Raw genomic sequence first — 7,879 nt, 5'->3', positions numbered from 1 at the left:
AGGCTCCTGTCTCCAGGATGTGCCCAGCACAGTGACCTGGGACTCATCTGAAACCACTGATGGACTTGCTTCCTCCTTGGGGACTGAGAGTACTGTCCTGTCTACTAGGTCTCTTCTTTTCCCAGTTTAGCAGGCAAGGATGCCCTGATGAAGCAGTCTTAGCCTCACCTGCCTTCCAATCATGTACACTACAAAAATGCATGCTTCTAAAGACAGGATTAGTAACCGAGGCTGAACAGTTTTTTTTTTCTTCTGGCCTCTTCCTTGTGTGCCCTTAAGCAGATCTCATTGGGTTTGAGCAAAGACTTTCACCCACCTCTTTTTTTAAAAAAATCAACCCTATTGTCCGTGCTTTATAATTTCCCTCCCCTTTGAAGCCATGGTATTGCTGTCTGTGGCACTTGTTCAGAGCAGGCTCTATGCACATATCAAATCATCTTCCTCCACCAGCAAACAGTATTGCCCTCTCTGAGATGACAGCAAACCTCTGCTTCATGTTGTCATGTGCACACAAAGAAACAACCATGCCATGGACCTAGCAATGCCAAACCACTCTCTGCTCTAGACCAAAGCTGGAGGCACACTGAGAGATATGTGTGCTGTCCCATTACCTGCCTGGGACTTGAAACCCACCCTGGGACTCATGGGTACTTGGTTAGGAATGGGCAAGGAAGGGTGAGTCTTCCTTTACTGTGTTTAGAGAGAATCAAAGCCAAGATGCTGGGCTGAGTGCTGGGGCTACTGAAGCCTCATCATCAGTGGGTGGAGCACCTGTGGGTTCCCAAGACTTGAAGGACCTTGGTGGAGTAGGGCCTGCTTCCTTCCTTCCTGTAGCTGTAGAGGGATATGGCTCTGAGAGTTATGTCTGGCAGGGGAATCTCTGGGTGATCACATGTACTGAAGGGCCTGGAGTGGTCAGTGATGCAACTGGAAATGAGATGATCGAGTTTCCCAGCTCTCTTGGATGTTAAGAAGGATCTTCCCCTTTGTGTGACCATCCATGACCCCTGTCCTCTGCAGCACCCCGAGGGAACGTACAGCAGACATTTCAGCCCAGGAAGGCAAAGCTTCTGAAAGACTTGCTTCCACAGGGATGGCATCTGTACTCCTCACTGCTAGCCTTTTGAATCTATCTACATTTCCATGTCCTGTATGATTCTGTTTTTCTAATGAATAAGGAAAGGTTTTTATAAGTGTAATAATGGGCAACACAAAATTAAAGAATGATGTAAACTGTGGTTGCCTCCAAAGGGTGCCTCATATTTTAAATGTGTTTGCATTTCTGGGAAGGAGTGTTTTGCACGCACACACATTCATGTAGACACAGGAGAACCCTTAGGTGTCGGGTGCACAAACACAAATCATTCACGGTCTTTCAGACAGGATTCCTCATTGGCCTGGAGCTCATGAATTTGGCCAGGCTAGCTGGCCAGTAAGACCAAGAGATCTTCCTATCTCTGCCTCCTCAGTGTGGAAATAACAAGTGTATGCCACCATGCCCAGCATTTTTACGTAAGTTATGGGTCTTCCTTTTTAAAGATTTTTTTTATTTATATGAGTATCCTGGAGCTGTCTTCAGACACACACTAGAAGAGGGGATTGGATCCTATTACAGATGATTGTGGCCACCATATGCCCATTAAAACCAGTAAAGATACACTTTGAAAAATGCATGCCAATATGTTTGCCCTAGAAAGATTTTAAGAAATGGTAACTTAGGACAGAGAAACGGTTTAGTGAGTGAAGGTACTTACCACCATGCAGGATAAACTGAGTTCAATTCCCAGGACCCACATGGTGGCAGGAAAGAGCTAATTTCACAGGTTGTTCTCTGACCTCCACACAGGTTCTGTGGCATGCACGTTAAAATAAGTAAACAAAAGTCATTTTAAAAATACTAATTCTATACTGACCGTTTTAAATGTCAGTAGCTTCATGAAAAGACTCCTCAAAGCTGTACCTCTGAGTTTCTCATGACATGTGTCCGGCATGTAGGCAGGGACACAGGGTAAAGATAATTAATCCTCAAGGTCTCTCTCTCCTTCCTGCAGTAACTCTGTCTCTTGAAAGGCCCTGCCTCCCAAAGCCTCCACAGTCTCCACAAAGATTGCCACTACCCAGAGACCAGAGTTCTAACACATGATCTTGTAGGTGACATGTCATATTCAAAACATAGCAAACTTACAATTTTCACCTATGATCTTAATTAAGTGAATGTGCCTCCATTTCAAGCCAACACACACACTCTCTCTCTCTCTCTCTCTCTCTCTCTCTCTCTCTCTCTCTCTCACACACACACACACACACACACACACACATATCCTGTCCACAGACACACATATTTTAAGCCTGATTAGATAGGCAGGGAGGGAGGGAGGGAGAGAGCGAGGGGGAGAGAGAAAGAGAGAGAAAGAGAGAGAGAGAGAGACAGAGACAGAGACAGAGACAGAGACAGAGACAGACTCAGTTGATTGTTTATAATCACTCAATATATGAATAAAGGTTTTTACTTCTTTCAATGAAATTTGATTATTATCTTCCTTTAATTTTTTTCTCTTTGTAAATTTAGCATGACAGAGAGTATTGGTGGGTTTCTTGGTATCTTTGATGAATTCAAGAATGTCCTCAGAAGACAACCCTTCATTTGAGAGTATTTCTGGAGAAATCTCCTTGTACCTTCAAAATGCTGTCTTCCAGAACTGATGGTTTGTTCCTTTACTTTCTTTCATGTTTCTGCAGCATTCTTGGATTCATGGATAAATTCCACATTAAACCACAGAGAAACACTAAATCCTTCTGACAGTTACTAAAGCATTTAATAACTTTTAAAATACTTTATTTTTACCCATGGTAATTTTTTGAGGTTAACACTTAACCTATGAAAATGCTGTTGTTTGAAAATAACAGTTTAGGCATTTGGAGTAAATAATCTGCTACTAATAAACTAACACACATTGCATCATTTTAGCTTTACTTTTCCATACAGTTTTTATGAACTACTTTATTGATGATTCTAACAATTTTCACACAGAAGGTAATAGACTAGAAGTTACAGAATCCATCACTCCTGGAGACAGACTCATAGAAGATGTCTGTATTCACTTGATTTCATTGGGATCCAAAGCATTGATGACCCAAGTGTGGACTGCTCCCCCACAGTGGCAATTTATCTTTCAGTATTGATTATTCTTAACTCTCAGCAAATATATCATAAATTTAAATAATTTATGTAAGAAATTATTCAATAATGTTCATAAGAATAGTCTGTTACTAAAGATCATTATAGAAAAATTTAAAAGAACTGTTATCAAACAGCATGTGGATTCTCTAGCAGTACACAGATAGGAAAACATACCAAATCAGGAGCCTAGCATCCAGAAGAAATGACTGGAGAAGTCTTCCTGAACACAGTCATACTGGCATTCTTGGTTACATGGCTTGTAGGCAGATAGAAGAGTGTGTCCATGGATGAGATTCCAGTTCTCTACACCATTACCACCATTATTATGCCATGCAATAAGGATAGTAACCTCTGTTGGACAGCGTTTCTGTTATTAGCTGTTCTCAAGGGCAGACTGTTTTTCCTCATACGATATTCTGCTTGTGCCTTTATGGGCAAAAAGTTGTTATTCTTGTGCTGTTTATTTGTTCACCTTTTCCCCTATCTCAGGGCTAAGGGGCCAGCCTCTCCCTGCACAAGAACCTTAGAAGGTACTTTCGCACCATACATGCTCGGGTTTGAAATAGGGGTGTGGTCTCTCTCCTGCTTCCAGATCCAGTTGAGATAGAAAGAAATTAAATGCCTAGAGATATCAAGCATTTATATCTGGTAACAGACTTAGAACTCTGGTGCTAGAACCAGATTAATGTAGCATGCCATGTGTCTTTTACTACATAGACATCACATTAGAGTTAATAAAGATTCCATAGACTATCCTAATATAAACATTAGGATAACCCTGTAACCCTGAATGAACTGTGCCCTAGTTTGGTTTCTATTGTTATGATCAAACACGAAACAATACAGCATTTTCAAAAAATGGCACTGGTTCAACTGGGGATCACCACGTAGAAGAGTGCAAATCGATCCATTCTTATCACCCTGTACCAAGCTCAAGTACAGAGGGATCAAGGACCTCCACATAAAACCAGATACACTCAAATTAATAAAAGAAAAAGTGGGGAAGAGCCTCAAACGCATGGGCAGTGGTGAAAATTTCCTGATCGGAATACCAATGGCTTATGCTCTAAGATCGAGAATTGACCAATGGGACCTCATGAAATTGCAAGGCTTCTGTAAGGGAAAGGACACTGTCATTAGGACAAAACAGCAAACAACATGTTTGCAAAAGTTCTTTACCAATCCTATCCAATAGAGGGCTAATATCGAATATATACAAAGAACTAAAGAAGTTAGACTCCAGAGATTCAAATAACCCTATTAAAAATGGGGTACAGAGCTTAAAAAATAATTCTCACCTGAGGCATATTGAATGGCTGTGAAGTACCTAAGGAAATGTTCAACAGCCTTAGTCAACAGGGAAATGCTAATTAAAACAACCCTGAGATTCCACCTCATACCAGTTAGAATGGCTAAGATCAAAAACTCATGTGGCAAATGTACCCATTGAGGATGCTGAAAAAGAGAAACACTCCTCCATTGTTGGTGAGATTGCAAGCTGGTACAACCAATCTAAAAATCAGTCTGGAGATTCCTCAGAAAAGTGGATATTGTACTACCTGAGGACCCTGCCATACCATTCCTCGACATATACCCAAAAGATGATCCAACATATAAGAAGGACACATGCTCCACTATGTTCATACCAGTCTTATTTATATAATACCCAGAAGCTGGAAAGAAGCCAGATGTCCTTCTTCAGAGAAATGGATACAGATAATCTGGTACATTTACACGATGGAATACTACTCAGCTCTTAAAAACAATGACTACATGAAATGCTTAGGAAAAGTGATGGAACTAGAAAATATCATCGTGAGTGAGGTAAACCAGTCACAAAAGAACACACATGGTACCACCCACTGATAAATGGATATTAGCTCATAAGCTCAGGATATGTTAGAAACGAGTCACAAACCATATGAAGCTCAAGAAGTGGGAAGATCAAAATGGTGATCTTAATTCCTTCATAATAGTGAGAGCAAAAAACTCATGGGAGGACATACAGGGACATAGAGTGTACCAGGAACTGAAGAAAAGGTCATCCAGAGACTACCCCACATGGGAATCCTTCCCATATTCAGCCTCTAAATCCAGTCACTATTGCTGATGGCAAGATGTGCTTGCTGACAAGAGACAGATATGGGTGTCTTTGAGACGCTCTGCCAGAGCCTGACTGATACAGATGGGCTAACCTTTGGGTTGAACAATAGGACCCCAATTACGGAGTTAGAGAAAAGACAGAAGTAGGTGAAGCAGCTTGCAACACCTTAGGAAGAACAACAATATCATACAATGAGACCTCACACATGAGCTTCCAAGGACTAAACCAGCAATCAATGAGTACACATGGAAGGACCCATGACTCCAGCCACATATGTAGCAGAGGATGGCATTGTCCCCATCAATAGGAAGGGAAGCCATTGGTCCTGTGAAGGCTTGTTTCCCCAATGTAGGGAAATGCCGGTGTTGAGTTTGGAATGGGTGGGTGGGAGTTGGTGCGTCTTCATAGAATCAGAGGGAGGGGGAGGGGATGGCCGAGGCTGGGAAAGGGAGTAACATTTAAAATGTAAATACATAAAATATCCAAGAAAAAATACAGTTGAAAAAACCAAATACACATAGTGATACCCTAACAACATGAAGCATTTATGCATTTGGTTTTGAAGCACTGAATTTGGACAATGGAACTTTGTAATACAAAGAGTAGATGGTTAAATATTCCCAGCTACCAGACTTGTTTCTATTTTTATTCTTTTATCCCCTTACTCCATTTAATATTCTTTCTTTGTTTTCATTACTGTTTGGATTATCACATTGTTAATGCTCTTTGCTTTAGCTGTACGTACAATATTATTCAAGAGTAAAAAGGGTGAACAATCGGGTTGAAAAGTATGCAGTTTACTCACAAATGGTGTGTGGAATAGACAAAGATGAGCATGTAGATCTGGATCCTTTAGGTGTGTGGGGGGTGCAGGGCTTGCTGTGATGGGAGAACTGGGTTCTGATGTTGCCAAGTATTAACAGTTTCTGTTGCTTATGTCCTTGTGCTTGAGTGCTGCCATCTGTATATCTCTGGGTTTGATTGGTCTAGCTGTCTCTCACTGGAGCCTGTCCCTACTGCAAGCCTGTTGACCTGTGAGCCTGTGATTCTGTGATCCTGGATACATCAGAACTTCTTGAGGGTCAAGCTGCTTCTACGTGTGGACTCAGTTTGGTCATCTAAAATTGTGAAAGCATTAATAAAAATATTAGTTTTCAAATTACTCTGTTTATATATAGAAGTAAATATTCATAAATACATACACACATAAATAAATAAATAAATAATTAGACTCCAAATATCAAATGTGTTCCCACAATTTTATATCTCTTTTTTATCATTTTTAATTTAACCTGTGTATTATCATAATTTTTAAACAGCCTTAAACTTCCTTGACCAATCTAGCAATTAGTTACAAAGTTTCTAATGGGAGAAATTGAGGAGAATACTCTCTGGCAACATTCCAGACCCCACTTGAAAATGCCTAGTGTCATCTGTGCCCTCTGAACACAGGGTCCTAGGAGCATTCAGGGGCACGACCCTTCTAGTTCCTGCCCTCCCTGAGAGCTGAAAATCAGCTGCCAGGAGCAACTACAACCCTGAGAACAGAACACTCTGTTCTTGGAACTGGCTGAAAGTGAACAGGAAAAGAGGTCCACAGGAGTGCAGACACACGGGCCTACAGGAGAATCAAGCCACAGCCAGAAACAGCAAGACAAGCTAACATCAGAGACAAACTGATGATGAGAAGTAAGCACAGGAAGACAAACAACAGAATCTAAGACTACTTGGCATCATCAGAGTCCAGTTCTCCCTTCAAAGGAAATATTGGATATCCAAACACACTGGAAAGGCAAGACTTCGATTTTAAATCCCGTTTTATCATGACGATGGGGGACTTAAAGAAGGTCAGAAATAACTCCCTTAAGGAAATACAGGACAACACTGGTAAACAAGTACAAGCCCTTAAAGAGGAAACACAAAAATCCCTTAAAGAATTACAGGAAAACACAACCAAGCAGTAGAAGGAATTAAACAAAACCATCCATGAGTGAAAAATGTAAATAGAAACAATAAAGAAAGCAAAAAGAGAGACAACCCTGGAGAGAGAAGATCTAGGGAAGAGATTAGGAGTCGTAGATGTGAGATTCACCAACAGAATACAAGAAAGAGAAGATAGAATCTCAAGGGCAGATGATACCATGGAAAACATCAGAAGAACCGTCAAAGACAATGGAAAAAGCAGAAAGTTCTCAGCCCAAAACATACAGGAAATCCATGGAAGATTGAGAAGCTCAAACCTAAGGAATATAGGTATAAAGAGAGAGAAGACTCCAACCTTAAAGGGGCATTAAATATCTTCAACATATTATAGAAGAAAACTTCCCTAACCTAAAGAAAGAGATGCGCATAAAGATACAAGAAACATACAGAACTCCAAACAGACGGAACAGAAAAGAAATTTCTCCTGTCACATAATAGTCAAAATACCAAATGCAGAAAACAATGAAAGAAATTTCAAAGAAGTAAGGGGAAAAGGTCAAGTAACATATGAAGGCAGACCTATAAGAATTACTCTGGACTACTCACCAGAGATTATGAGAGCCAGAAGTTCCTGGACAGAAGTCATACAGAACCTAAGAGAACACAACTGT

This window comes from Rattus norvegicus, chromosome 17, assembly GCF_036323735.1.
Source record: "Rattus norvegicus strain BN/NHsdMcwi chromosome 17, GRCr8, whole genome shotgun sequence".
Classification (NCBI taxonomy): Eukaryota; Metazoa; Chordata; class Mammalia; order Rodentia; family Muridae; genus Rattus; species Rattus norvegicus.
The sequence above is the reverse complement of the archived record's forward strand: the minus strand, read 5'-3'. Positions refer to the sequence as shown.